We start from the raw sequence: 14,777 nt of genomic DNA, 5'->3' as shown, positions 1-14,777 counted from the left end.
GCCCCTTCTACTCACAAAGAACTTCCAATCAGCCTTTGTACTGTCTCTCTCTTAAATGTCAGTGGATGTGCAGGGGTCACTGGACTTTGGAGGAAAGCTTTTATTCCAAGTCAGAAAGACCAAAATGAACACTGAGAGTACATGAACTTGGTGAATATATTGACAGTGCAGCAAGCAGAAGGCAACTTAATAAAAACGTTAAAATTAATATTTTGAGAGAGAAAAGAGAAGACATTTCACTGATGAAACAAATATGATGGTATTTAGGAAAAGGACTGGAGCAAAAAGGGTTCTTGGAAATTAAAAATTTATAGCAGAAATGAAAAAAAAATCAAAAGAAAGTTGGAAGTTAATGTTGAGGGAATCTCCTAGAAAGTAGGACAAAAGAACAAAGCCATTGATAATTGGAGGGAAATGTTAAGAAAATCAGTAAGTTCAAACTCCAACCAACAGAGACACAAGGGGAGGGATTAAAACTATGTGTGTGTGAGAAAGAACTGAAGAACTTGAGTTACATGTTGAAAAGTTTCCTTCATGAAGTTCACACCAAGTCCACATCAGAGCACCAGGGAGAAAAACAGAAGATGATGACAGTTCTCAGAGAGGAGCAAACTGGGCACACATCAAAGGAGCAGGAATCAGGATGAGACCTGACTTCTCAGCAGCAAACTGGGAAACTAAAAGTCAAGGAAACAATATTTTTAAAAATGAGACAAATGATTCCTAACCTAGAAATCCATATACCTCCAAATTATTGATCAAATGTCAAGGCAGGATAAAAGGACTCAAAACAATTATATCCAGGGATGTAAATACTGTATATGGTTTGTTTCAATGAGCGAGGGGAATTAAGAAAGAAAGTAAACGTGAGATTTCAGGGGTGGGGCTCCAGCTTGGAGAATGTTTGCAGAATTTCTAGGATAATAATGAAGGGTTTTTCTAGGAGGACAGCTGTTCTGGAGGCTCAGAAAGCAGGAGGACAGGGCCTTTAACAACAGCAGCAAATCTTCAAAGGGAAAACGCAGTACTAATAGATTCCCGAAGGAGGTGGACCTGATTGAGGGTGACTTTATAATTCTGTCAGAGAGTTTGAGAAAAAACAGGTGATGGAAAACTAAGCAGATGACAAATGAAGGCAATTGCTAACTTTCAGGAAAACAAAAATTTGTATGAAAAAGGAAATGCAATCCTAATATGCAAGTGGTTTTATCGGTGAATAACAATTATACAGTAATTGTTTAAAAAGTGGATATTTAATATAACCCCCATTATAATAAAGCTGTGGCATAAGGGAAATGTATGCGGGGAGGGTGAGGAGGTAGGGTGTGAGAATGCTGAAAATTAATTTTTCCATAGAAGGAAAACAATAGACAATTCTTTAAAAATCCATTGAGAAAAATAAATGTATATGGAAACACAAAGAGCTAAAAGAGTTGGAAATGCTTGGCTCTGGGGAGCACAACTTAAGGATAGGACAGAGAACTGCTATTTTGCATAATAAGCTGCATGGAATTATTTGTTTTTTTTTTTAAAGCTATGAACACGCATTACTTGATAAAAGTTCAAAACCAGTCAAACCTTAAAAATATATGTTAGAGTAATAGGAACTCTCAAACCCTGTCAGTGGGAATGTAAATTAGTACAATCTTATTTGAAAACTCTTTGGCAATATCTACTGAAGCTGATTGTACACATACCCTGGGATCTAGCAATTCTGTTCCAATAGGAATGCATACAGTTATGCTTCAAAAGATGCACAAGTTTGTCCATAGAAGCATTATTCATGCTGGCTGGGTTCTGGAAAAAAAAAAAGAACCAAAATGTGTACATCCACAATAGGGTGGTTATTGTATATTCACAAAAGGGAATATGCTATTGTAATGAAAATGAACTACTGTTACGTGTAACAATATGGATGAATCTCACAATCATTTTATTGAGCAAAAGAGATCAATCACCTCTCAGACCAACTGGATCTTGATCCTATCAAGCTGTTTGTGGGCCAGGTTCTAAGGACCTGGTCTGAGAAGGACTTGAGGGAACTTTTTTTTTTTTTAGTACTTTTTTAAAATAAAAAAAACCTTTAGATTACATAAATGTTACATAAAAAATATAGGAGGTTTCCATATACCCCACCTTTTCTCCCTCCCCCACTTTCCCACATTAACAACATCCTTCATTAGTGTGGTACATTTGTTACAATTGATGAACACATATTGGAGCATTGTCACTAAGTGTGGATTATAGTTTACATTAAAGTTTAAACTCTCTCTTGCACAATTTTGTAAATTATGACTAGATATATAATGGCCTGTATCAATCATTGCAATGTCATTCAGTACAATTCCAATGTCCTGAAAATGCCCCCATATTACATCTGTTTTTCCCTCTCCCTCCCTTCAGAACTTTCAGTGGCCACTGCCTCCACATCTATGATAAAATTTCTTCTATTGCTAGAATAACAGTAAGTCTATAATAGAATAACAGTATAAGTCTACTCTAGTCCAATGCTCATTCCGCAATCCTAAGGATTCTGGGATGGTGATGCCCATTCTGCCTCTAATAGAGAGGGGGCTAAAATCCATTGGAGGAGATGGATGGGACTATCTTGCTTGCAGTTGAAGACTCTCTCTGTTCCTTAGGATGGGTGTTTCCCATCATCACCTCCTTGTTGGCTGTCCTGGATGAGTCCAATGAACTGGAGAGTAGGTGTTGCAATTCTGTTGAGATTCAGGGCCCAAATGGCACATGGGCAGTTCAAAGATTTGTCTCTTGGACATACACCTATCAACTTGAGTACTAACTTTGGGTTCAAATAGAAGGGGCAGAAGAGCCATGTGCAGGGAAACCACAAATGAGTCCAACTCACACTGGGGAGCATAAATTCCAAGGTAAGACCCACTGGCAGGGTGCCAAACTATTGAGTAGTCTGTCCTGCCTATAGAGTCTGGATGTCTCTAGGGCCCTTAGGAGACTTGAGGGAACTCTTTGAACCGTATGGTGTGGGCTTGCTATTTTGAGCTTGCTACTTTGAGTTAGCAACCCACGAGGCCCGGGTGGGCTTCCACGGCTCGGCGGTGAGCCCCTAGGCCAGCACGTAGGCCTAGGTTCTCCAGGTGTGGGGGACGCGCGGTAAAAACCACGGAGACAGCCTGTGAGAGTGAGTTAGTCCACTTTATTGCGGAAATACACTTGATTATATAAGGTCGGGTCAAGGGAGGGGTAGGAACGGGGGCGGATGAACTACGGGGCGGTAGTGGATAGGCGGAGCTGTGCAGGCAGCTATGAGGTAGGCGGTGAAGGATAGCAACGGCTGGAAAAGGGAGATAACAAAGGCTAGGAGGAGGGGTGAAGGGAGGCAGCAACAATTGCTCCTTTTGTTTTATAAAAAAAAAGGGGCGTGAGAGAGTAGGGGGATGGGCTGTGGAGGGTGAGAGAAAAAGGGGGTAGAATTGACTGGCGATGGGCAAATGACATATCATTTGGCCAGAATGTATGCATAGCCCTTAGGGTCGGTGCGTGCCGGTGCTAGACGAAATATCTAACATGATGTTGCGCACGCTTTTTTGGGGTGGATAGCGGTGTGGCTGGCTTAACCGCGAAGGACTCTCAGACGTATAGCAATAAAGGGGGGCGGAGGGTGCACCCAAGCCCTTTACGCTGAGGGAAACAAACCCGTGCCGGCGGCTAAGGTCAGGGAGTTTCACAGCAAGCATCTTCACAGGCGGGAAGTACGGTGGGAAGGGGGGCGAGGACAAGGGCGAGATTGAGGAGCGAGATCAGAGGTAGCAAGACGGTGGTAATGGATTTGAACAAACGAGGAAAATACACTGTCAGCGTGATCTTTGGCAAGGCGGATGATTCGTCGAATGGCCCAAGGACCAACGGTGAGACCTAGGATGATGAGCAGAACTGGGGTTATTAGCGGGAGGAGATAGGGGAGGAGGGGCTGCAGGAAGCCCCAGGAACCAGCAGTTTGGGCTCGTTCAAGTCGGCGTTGGTTGAGACCTTTTTCAAGTTCTTTTAAGCTGGAGTCTACTAAACCGGTATAGTTGGCATAGACACAGCATTCTTCTCCCAGAGCTGCACATAGGCCACCTTCTTTGAGGAGGAGGAGGTCAAGGCCTCGGCGGTTTTGCAGGACAACTTCTGAAAGGGAATTGAGGGAGTCTTTAAGATATTTGACTGCATCTCGGAGGTAGATGATATCAGAGTCTACTGCTTGTCTGAGGTTTTGGAGGGCGGAGGCTTGTGTGGCTAGGGCTGCAACACCAGTGGCAGCTCCAGCTGTAGCTAGGAGGGAAGTGACAGTGAGTACAGCAGTAATAGGTTCGCGTTTGTGGAGGTAAATAGCTTCTTGAGTGTGGTCAAAGGCTTCAAAGAAATGTAGAGGAGTGTGATAGATGACTCGAGGCGTGAGGAGGATGAGAACACACATTTCTTTGGTCTTGTTAAGTGTGGCAACAGATAAGCATGGGGTAAGTCCGGTGGAAGAGCAGAGCCATTGGGTGGTGTTTAGGGGAACTAAGTATTTGGCAGAGATGTTTGGGGAGGTATAGTTGGTACAGGCAGTAAGGCTAGGAGTGTGGGAGGAATGGGGGTGAATGCATAAACCTTTGGAAGAGATGTGCGTAAAAGTGAGTGGGACATGAGTAGATTGATTCCAATTGCAGGAAGAGGGGGAATCGTCGGTGGAGGAAGTAAAGAGTGGTGAAGGGATAGCAAGTGGATCATAGAGGGGGAGGCTGGGGGAAAGACACAACCAGCAAGAGCGAGTGAGGTTGGGGTGGGAGGCGTTGAGAGAGGAATAGGAGGCGTTTAGGAGTATGAAGTAGGGACTAGAGGGGATGAGAGGATGTGGTTGTATACCTGAAGCGGGGGGGGGGAAGTGGGGCTTGTAGAAGGGACGACGGCGGCCGAGGTGGAAGAGATTTTGAGGGGGGTAGATGAGGACGGAAGAAGGTGAACAGTGGGTGAGGGAGGAGGGTTAAGGATGTGGTTGGGACTAATAGCAGAGGGTGGGGCGGAGACAACACGCTTTTGGATTTCAAACAAAGCGCCACGATCATAGTTGCTCATATACAACCGGAGTCCATAGGGGCGAGCGGCCAGCCATGTATCGTCGTTTGGGTTTTTTACTGTCAGCCAAATGAAGTCCCAACGGGAATTGTTGGCTACTTGGAGAGAGAGATACGGGTCTCTGTTGGGGGTGCCGGACCATCCATGGGCCATGGTCACACATCCCCAAGAAGGGCAGTAGAAGTGTGATGGGTCATGACAACCTCGAGCACTAGCAGGACAGATGTAAAAACCAGACACAGGGTTGAATTGAGGGCCAAGGAGACGGTTGTTTCGAGAAAGCAGGCATGCTGTATTCCCGCCTCGACAGGATGAGGAGGAGTGGTGGCCTACTTTCGCTTTTCTGATGTTGCTTACTTGGCATTCGGGACGGAAGGAAATTCCAGCAAGAGGGCAGACGTGTGTGAGAAAGGAGGGAGCGACACTAGTAACATTATAAGCGAGAATGCGTTTTTCTGGGAATTTCTGCAAGGTCCAGTTGAATGGCTGATGGGATGAGGAGCTTTGGGCAGAGGAGGCTAGAGACAACATGAGAATGAGGAGATGGATGAGGTAGGGAAGGGTAGGGGAACAGGAGGCGGGGGTGTAAAGAGAGCGGGCCTGTCGGAGGAGCTGGAGAACTTGGCGCTCGATGGGGTCATCATCTTCAAGGGAAAGACGGCTTAAGCGGCGGGCAAGGAAGCGTTGTCGACGTCGTTCGTGGCGAGAAGGAGCTGGTGTGGTTCTCACGGACGGTGGTGTTGGAGAGGTAGGCTCGAGTGAATTTACTTGGGGGCGCATGGTGGTCATGGGAGGAGGGCGACGAGGGAGGTGAAAACGCCAATTAGAAGTAGAAAGGCGACAGCAAGGAGAAAGCGTTGACGGAGGTTCCAATCTGCTGGGGCTGTAGCCGCGAGACAGACAGCTGAAAAGATTGTTAAAAAAATGAAGACTATAAAAAAGAAGTATAAAAGTGGGTGAGGGTGCGAGGGGAGTGGGAAGAGCATCTGCACTGAGAGTTCTTCTCTGATAAGTTGTAAGGCACGTTTCGGTGGAGGTTAGGCACTTGTCAGCAGCAGGTTGTAGAGGCGGCAATAAGGCTCTTCTTGTAGACTGTGCAGAGGTGAGTCCTTTTGGGGAATCTGTAAAGACAAAGAAAGGAGAAGAGAGCCCTCATAGGGGAGGGACAATCAGCAGAAGGAAACTCGGAGAGAGCACTTATCTAATATAAACATTTCAGGGAGGGGCTGGTTGGTGCTGGATTTGAGCGAATGGGGCGACATCTGGGCCTCTGCAGTCAATGTTGTCTCTTACGGAGGGCATAGTGTGTTCATCATTCGGTGGAACTTTGGGGTCGGTGGCAGGCCGGATGTAGCGCCCAGGAACCCAGAGCGGTTGTGGCTCGGAGTCTGGGAAGACACAAGCAAAACCTCTCCCCTGTGCTAGCAAGGGAGCTGGATCTTGCCAAAGGTTTGTGGCGGGGTCTTTCCAATGAACAAGGGGAACTTGCGAAGGTTGCCACATGGGTCCCCAATGTTTATGGGTTGGGGAGAGTCCTTTGTCATCGAAGGTCAGGAGATTGTGATGGATAAGGCAGGCAGTAATGATGTCGGCAGGGGCCTTGTGGGGAGAGGAAGCTTTTTCCTTTTGAATGAGTAGCTTGAGCTGCTGGTGAGTACGCTCAATAATTCCTTGCCCTTGCGGGTTGTAGGGGATGCCGAAATGATGTGTGATGTGGTACATCTGCACAAAGCTGGCAAAGGTGGCACTGCGATAGGCTGGTCTATTGTCGGTTTTGAGATCTCAGGGAATTCCCATGAATAGAATGGCTTGCCGAAGCACTTTGATGCAATGTTTGGCACTCTCTCCTGTGAGGGGCACGGCATAGCATAGGTGCGAGAAGGTATCAACTGCAACATGAAGATATTTAAGGCGCCTAAAAGCACTAACATGGGTGACGTTTAGCTGCCAGCGGGAGTTAGGCCGCAGGCCGCGGGGATTAGCTCCGCGGGGCTGCAAGGGTCCAAGGGGTAGCAAAGGTGCACATGTTCGGCAGGAACGCACAAGATGTTTGCATGTTTCGATGGGGAGGTCTGGAAAGAGCCTCTGGATAGATCGCGCAGAGAAGTGGAATTGAGAGTGTAAAAGTTTGGCTTGGTTGACGAAGTCTCCTAGTCTTGTTTTGTCAATGGAATCTTCTCGAATGGCAGCTGGGTATACATGGCGGCCGGACGCTAAGGCGTCAGCAAGGGCATTTCCTTGAGTCAGTGGTCCTGGCAGGCCAGAGTGACTTTTGATATGAGCGATGAACCAGGGTTGTTGCCTTTCTTCAAGCAGTCGCTGTACAAAGGCGAGTGCTTGGTCTATAGATGAGTCGCTGGGTAGAAAGGTAGCAAGTGGGAGGCTGCAACATACCTGTAAGGTGTACAAGCTGTCTGTAAAGATGTTGAGAGGCTGGTCTGGGTAAAGATTGAGGACTGCAGCGACAGCTAAGAGTTCACGCACTTGAACAGAAAGGTGATTGGCAAACATCAACTGTCATGGCTCAAGCTTTCCTGGCACATATATGACAGCAGCGAAGCCCCTTTTTGAGGCATCAGTGAAAGCAGTGATGGCAAAGGGGATTGGCTTTCTTGCGGGCAGCGGACGGAACGGGTTGAAAAATGCTAATTGAGATACACCTTGCAGCAGTGGATGATGAGGATAGTGGTTGTCGAAGGAGCTACGAAAGAACTCTATCAGGCTCAGCATTTGAGCATTATTCATGATAAGGGAAGTAACTTCTTTTTCATCAAAGGGCCAAACAATGGTGTGTGGCGGGACGCTGTACGTTTGTATGGAGAGAAGTACTAAGTCAGTGGCTAATGTGATCCAAGCCCTTGTAAATGGGCAGATTTTTGGGAGTTTACTTTTTGACGTGTGTAGAAAGAGAAGAGGACCATCTTGCCATAGGAGACCCGTTGGGGTGACTGGTGTTGGCAAAACTAAGGCAAGGATTGGGAGATCGGGAGAGAATCGCTCTAGGCGGCATTGCTGGAGTGCAGCATTTACTTGTTGGATGGCTTCTTTGGCAGCTGGGGTGATGGTGATGGGGCGAACGACTGCAGCGGATGGACTGCACTTAGTCTGCAGGAGCTCGAAAAGGGGTTGCATTTGCGCTGTTGTGATGGGGAGTGCTGATCGAAGCCAATTGATTTGTCCGCAAAGCCGTTGGAGCTCAGTCAGCGTCATGTGATCAGAAACATGGATTTGCGGGCTGGTGGGCCGAATATATTGATGAAAATGAAAGCCTAAGAACTGGAAAGGTGGCTGGGGGTTGACCTTGTCAGGTTGCACTATTAATCTAAGACTTGAGAGGTTTGTCATAACTGCAGAAAGTAAATCATTGAGAAGTGTGTTAGAACTTGCTGCTAAAAGAAGGTCATCCATATAGTGGATGATGTATGTGTGCTCTGGATGGAACTTAGAGCGTAGCGGCTCAATGGCATGATTGACATAGAGCTGACATATAGTTGGACTGTTCCGCATGCCTTGTGGTAGTACTCGCCATTGGAATCGGAGTGCTGCTCTTTGATTGTTGGTACGCGGGACTGTAAACGCAAACCGTGGACAGTCTCGCGGGTGAAGAGGAATGGAGAAAAAGCAATCTTTGATGTCAATAGTGGCTGCATAAAAATGCTGGGGGACTGCAGTGGGATGCGGGCAACCAGGCTGAGGTGACCCCATTGGCTTAATATGCTTGTTAATTTCTCAAAGGTCGTGGAGGAGGCGAAACTTACTTGTGTTCTTTTTGTTGATGACAAAAACTGGCGAGTTATAGGGACTGGTAGACGGCTCAATATGCCCTGCCTATAGTTGCTCTTCAACGAGGGCAGAGAGAGCTTGTAGTTTGTGAGTTGGCAAGGGCCACTGCTCGACCCAGATGGGCTCCTCTGTGTCCCATTCCAGAGGGATAGGGTCAGGTTTTGAAACAGGAGCAGTGGCCCCTATAAGGGGGGGGGGGGGCGGCGCAGCTAAGAAGGCTTCTGTGGTGATTCGAGCTTTTAGCTGGCTGAGTACATCTCTTTTCCACAGGATGGTTTGGACTGAAGAGAGGACAAGTGGACGAATTTGACCTTCGTTACCCTCTCGGTCGCTCCAATGCAGAGGCTGAGATGTTTTCTAAGAAGTAGCAGCTCCTGTGGTGCCGATGACTTGAGGGCCAGTTTCGAGGGGCTAGTGATTAAAAGCGGCGATTTCGAAGGGAATACAAGAGATTTCGGCACCCGAGTCTAAGAGTCTGTCAAGCCATTGTCCCTCTATTTTAAGTTCTAGTGAAGGTTTTTGGTGACGTTTGATAGGCATGGTCCACATTAGGGTTTTGGAGCTTTGTGGAGGGCCTCTTGGGGGAGGGGCTGAGGCCTGCCCCACTGGAAGTTTAAAGGCTGAGAAAAACGTTGCGCTGAGCGGCAGTCGCGGGCCCAGTGATACCCTTTACCACAGCGCGGGCATGGCGTGGGGGGACCTCTTGGTCTGTGCAGTGCTACGGCAGGGCGGGGAGCTGCCGGTTGAGGGCACTTGCAAACAAAATGACCGGGATGACCGCATCGAAAGCAGGCAGAAGTGGAGGCAGATGAGACAGCCATGGTGGAAGCGAAGGCAGCAGTAAGTGCTTTAGTCTGTGGGTCAATGTCTCGACAAGCTAGGACCCATTCGTGCATCGGCTTGTCGCGGATAGGAAGGATGACAGCTCGGAAGGGTGCGAGGCACCCATCGAGAATGAGTTCTTTTGCTAACGCAAACTGAGCATCTTCGTTAGTAATTTTACGTTGGCATGCTTCGATAACGCGGGCGACAAATGCCGGAAAGGTTTCTTGCGAGTCTTGAAGCATTTGCGCGAACTTGGTGGGTTGTTTGGTGGAAATTAAAGAGAATGACCGCTGAACGAGAACTTTCACTCGGAGCCAAAACCCTGGGTCTATGTTCACATAGGAACGAGGGTCAGCATAGTTGTTAACCCCTGTGTAGGCATCAGCTGGATCTTGGACACCCGCTCGAACATTTTCCACTACTTGTTGATCAACAGCTACTTGATAGTGAGCGCGCCATTCAAGGAACTGGCCTGGCTGAAGGATGGAACGAGCTAGAGAAATCCAATCATAGGGAAGAACAAGCTGAACCCCCAACTCTTCTATTAGTTGTTGAACATATGGGCTATCAATGCTGTCTTCTTTAACGGCTTTACGAAGAGTTTTAACTTCTTCTGCTGTGAAGGGAAGCCAAGTTTGAGGGCGTTGCTGCGTGGGCAGCGGGTTGAGCGGGTATAGCTGGGGGGCGGGAGAATGTGCTTCGCTAGAAGCAGGTGGGGGGCTGCTGCCATACGGTGGTGGCGAGGGACGAATGGTAGCGGGAAACAGATGAGAGAATGATGGCTTAGCAGCGTCAAGGCGGCAACAAACTGGCGGCGGGATATTTTTGGGCGCTGGACAAGATGGTGGAGCGGCTACATCACTTCCGGGCGCCTGCCAAGATGGCGGTGTAGTTACTTCATTTCCGGGCGCCGGCCAAGATGGCGGCGAAGTCGCGTCATTTCCGGGCGCCGGCCAAGATGGCGGCGAAGTCGCGTCATTTCCGGGCTCCGGCCAAGATGGCGGCTGCATTATTTCCGGGGCAGGGCCGGAAGATGACGGGACAGGGAGGGGCGGGTCAAGGTGAGAGGAAGCGCCTTTGTTCCCGCCGGCGGGCTCGGATATAGGTGAAGAAGAAGCCGGAAGTGCGCCATTTTGGGCAGAGGTGGAAGAAGAGGGAGAAAGTCTGCTATTTTGAGGAGCTACTGAAGCGGCTTCTGCGGGTCATGGGGAGCGCGGGCGGGGAGGTTCGCGCTCGAGAGCGGCGGCGAGCTGTCAGACAGAGAATTTGTGTCGCCAGGATCATCGGGCTCATAGTCATTGGGTTGCTTAACCGATTTGTCTCGGATGGCTTCTGACGGCGCACCAAGGAGACAGGCGCGTATGGCTACTAGAGCAGGCAGCAGGCCGGGCGGAAAAGACCGCTTTTCATGCTCTATGGTGGAGGTGACTCGATCTATGAGTCGAGAGTATGTGTCTGGGCTCCAGAGCTGGCAGGTGGCGAGCCACGGATTAAAAGGGAGTAGCAGGTCCCAGTATTTTTGGAGCTGTTTCAGGGAAACGCAGACTCCATTGGTATCAAGCAGGGCGGCTAAAAGCCGAACCTGAGGGGTATGGTGTGAGGAGAGAGAGGCGCCCATAGTGGGAGAAGAAAAGACGGCGATGGGGTCCCTACCTGGAGAGCTGAAATGGTCGCCTGTAGACAGCAGCAGCAGCAGCAGAGAGGGGCCGGAGGGCGGTGGAAGGAAAGGATCCCGGACGAGCCCCCAACTGTGGGCTTGCTATTTTGAGCTTGCTACTTTGAGTTAGCAACCCACGAGGACCGGGCGGGCTTCCACGGCTCAGCGGTGAGCCCCTAGGCCAGCGCGTAGGCCTAGGTTCTCCAGGTGTGGGGGACGCGCGGTAAAAACCACGGAGACAGCCTGTGAGAGTGAGCTAGTCCACTTTATTGCGGAAATACACTTGATTATATAAGGTCGGGTCAAGGGAGGGGTAGGAACGGGGGCGGATGAACTACGGGGCGGTAGTGGATAGGCGGAGCTGTGCAGGCAGTTATGAGGTAGGCGGTGAAGGATAGCAACGGCTGGAAAAGGGAGATAACAAAGGCTAGGAGGAGGGGTGAAGGGAGGCAGCAACAGTATGGTGCTGTCTATGAAATCAGTGTCCTAAAGGATAGGAGCCAAACCCTTCCCAGAGCAAAGGGTGCCATTTTGTTTTATTTTACACCCATAAAGCTGCTTTAGATGCACAGAATGCCCTTCACAACATGGAAGTCCTCCCAGGGTTGCATCATCCTATACAGATGAAACTTGCTGATAGTGAGGAGAACAATGCAGTGGAAGACAGGAAGCTGCTTATTGGTATAATTTCCCAGAAGTACACTGAAAATGACATCCACATCATGTTCTCTTCAGTTGGACAGATTGATACATGCTGGATACTGCGGGGACCTGATGGCCTGAGCTGAGGTTGTGCATTCGTGACCTTTACAACTAGAGCTGTGGCACAGATGGCAATTGAGGTGATGCACAAAGCACAGACCATGGAAGGATGCTCATCTCCTTGGAGGTTAAAATTTGCTGATACAAAGAAGGACAAAGAACAGAAGAGAATGCCACAGCAGCTCCAGTCACAGATACAGCAAATTAGCGTAGTATCTGTGTGGAGAAACCTTGGTGTTCTAAATACTCTTGGACCCCAGTGTTTAGCACTCATTCAGCATTCCCCCTTTTCTGAGAACCCCAACACCCTGAAAAGCTTCCACTCAATGGGAGGGTTTAGATGCAATGCAGTTACAGAATTTGACTGCCCTAACTGCAGCAGCTAGTGCAGCTCACAACACACCAAGTGGTATCATTGCTTTCACTACACTCAAGCGTCCCTTCAGCGATCTCACCAGTTCAGGATCTTCACCTGGCTCCAGCAGCAGGTAGGTCAACACATAGCTTCTCCTGGAGCCCTGAAGACATTAGCTGGAAGGACAGCTGGCCTCAATGCTGGCTCTGTGGCAGCAGTGGCTGCTTTAGAGGGCGGCCTGGGCAGCAGCAGCCTTTCCAGCAGCACTGGGAGCACGATGGAGGCTCTCACTCAGCCTTTTTGGGGATCCAGCCATATTCTGCCCTGGTTCTCCTTATTCTGTACAACCAGAGTCTGCTGACAGAGCAGAGTCCTGGTGCTGCTGGACCTGCTACAGATGGTTATGCCCTTTGGGAATGCCGTGCCTGACAAGGTTTTCATAGACAAGCAGATAAACCTGAGGAAGTGCTTCAGTTTTGTTAGTTACCACAGTCCTGTTTCCGTTCAAGCTGCCATCCTGCCAATAAAAGGCTTCAGAACAGCATGAAGCGGCCTAAAGCATAGCTCAAACCTTATAAGAAAGAGCAAGCCCTACTGAGCGTGCTCAGTGAGAGGGGCTTCCGAGGCTTGCCATTTGTTCATTGTCTTGCCTCAGGCATGTCATTGTGGCATCAGGTACATCATCCAAATCCCCATGTCTTCAGCTTCTGTGATGCTTGTATTTTTACCTTTGGCCTTATGTTGACCTTTGATGATTATGTTTTATGTATTATGTTGGTTTATGTATTATGTTTGTTTCTTCATTTTTTCTCTTTGTGCTACCAAATTGTTTTTGCAAGAATGACTGTTGAAAGGGAGATGTTTAAACTTACATTAGAATATTTAAAAAATCTACTTGTCTAGAACTTCGTAAAATAACCACTTGACTTTATGATTCCATTTCTTTATGACTGTCTTCTGAGCCGCCCTACTAGCACATACTCTGTGGTGCTTGTAAGTCTGTGAACACACAGCCAGCCCCTTTCTAGGCTCCTTTTTCCGGTGTGCTTAGTTTTAAAGACAACTTTGAAGTAAACAATGAAATAAAAGATGTCACTCAAACCTTTGAGGCTCCTGAGCACAGTTTGCGGATGGAGTCTGAGGGTCTTGAGGAGACGGCATTTATTCTTCTTACGTTTGTTTTCCTGAGTTCTCAACTGCAGAAAATATCTGTGCCTCTTGACCTTTTTGAAGACAGGTTGCAGTTTGGGCCCCAGCCAGCCCTTTTTCTTTCATGATTCTTCCCTGTCCTGACCCTAGGGGGAGACTTCAGACCCCATTGCCCCTTCCCCTTTGCCCTGTCCTGCCCACATCCACGCTTGTTCCTTCAGTCTCCACAGCAAAATGGGATGCTTTGATTTTTTTGCACATGCTTTGAATTTTACAATTATGCTCAGAAAAACAAGTTGTGCATGTTTCCTACTTTCTTCATATCTTTACATATATTCCCCAAACTTCTGTTTTCTAAGTTTTATACAAAAACTGACTGACTTGGAAGGTTTTCAAAGTAGCAGTTTTAAATCGTCGTTGGGTCGATGATTTTTTCCCAAGATTGTATTGTTTTATTTTGAAGTGGCGGGTTTTTCCTCTCTTGCCCTAGAGCGTTTGCCTGACCACCTAGACTGTCACCTCACAGGGTCTCTGGGCCTCAGCAGGGCCCCAGGGGGCTGCTTTGCTCAGCGAGGGCTGGGAAGGGGCACAGAGATGCCCCAGGAGTAGAGGCAGGAACGCAGGATGTGGCTACAGGTGGGCAAAAAGGTTTAGTATTGTAGAGGAAGGAGGGTGCTCTTAATGGCTCATAGGAGGCTCTAGTTTGAGATCTTTCTTCTTTTTTAATGTAAGCCTGCAGAGCTATAAATTTTCCTCTCAGCACTGTCTTTGCTGTATCCCATCAGTTTTGGTGTGTTTTCTTTTCATTTTCATTTGCCTCAAATTATTTCCTAATTTCCCTGTGATTTCTTCTTTGAACCATTGTTTGTTTGATTTTTAATTTCCATATGTTTGTGAGTGTTCCATTTCTCCCTCTGTTATTAATTCCTAGTTTCATCCCATTGTTGCAGAAGATACATTAGGTGATTTAAATCGTTTTGAATTTAGTGAGACTTCTTTTGTGACCTAACGTACGGTCCATCCTGAAGAATGATCCATGTGCTTTAGAGAAGCTGTTGTTGGGTGAAGTGTTCTATTAAATAGATGGGTTTGTTTGATCTAGTTGGTCTACAGTATTGTTCTAGTCTTCTTTTTTCTTTATTGATCTTCTGTATAGAAGGTTCATAT

At 47.9% G+C, this 14,777-nt stretch overlaps 1 pseudogene; it reads left to right on the top strand.

The window, feature by feature from the left end:
- The first annotated feature begins 1,955 nt into the window (after positions 1-1,955).
- LOC101433706 (CUGBP Elav-like family member 1 pseudogene) lies at positions 1,956-13,008 on the top strand (annotated as a pseudogene).
- Positions 13,009-14,777: the final 1,769 nt, after the last annotated feature.

The sequence above is a fragment of the Dasypus novemcinctus genome, chromosome 26 (assembly GCF_030445035.2).
Source record: "Dasypus novemcinctus isolate mDasNov1 chromosome 26, mDasNov1.1.hap2, whole genome shotgun sequence".
NCBI classification, from domain to species: Eukaryota; Metazoa; Chordata; class Mammalia; order Cingulata; family Dasypodidae; genus Dasypus; species Dasypus novemcinctus.
The sequence above is the reverse complement of the archived record's forward strand: the minus strand, read 5'-3'. Positions and strand labels throughout refer to the sequence as shown.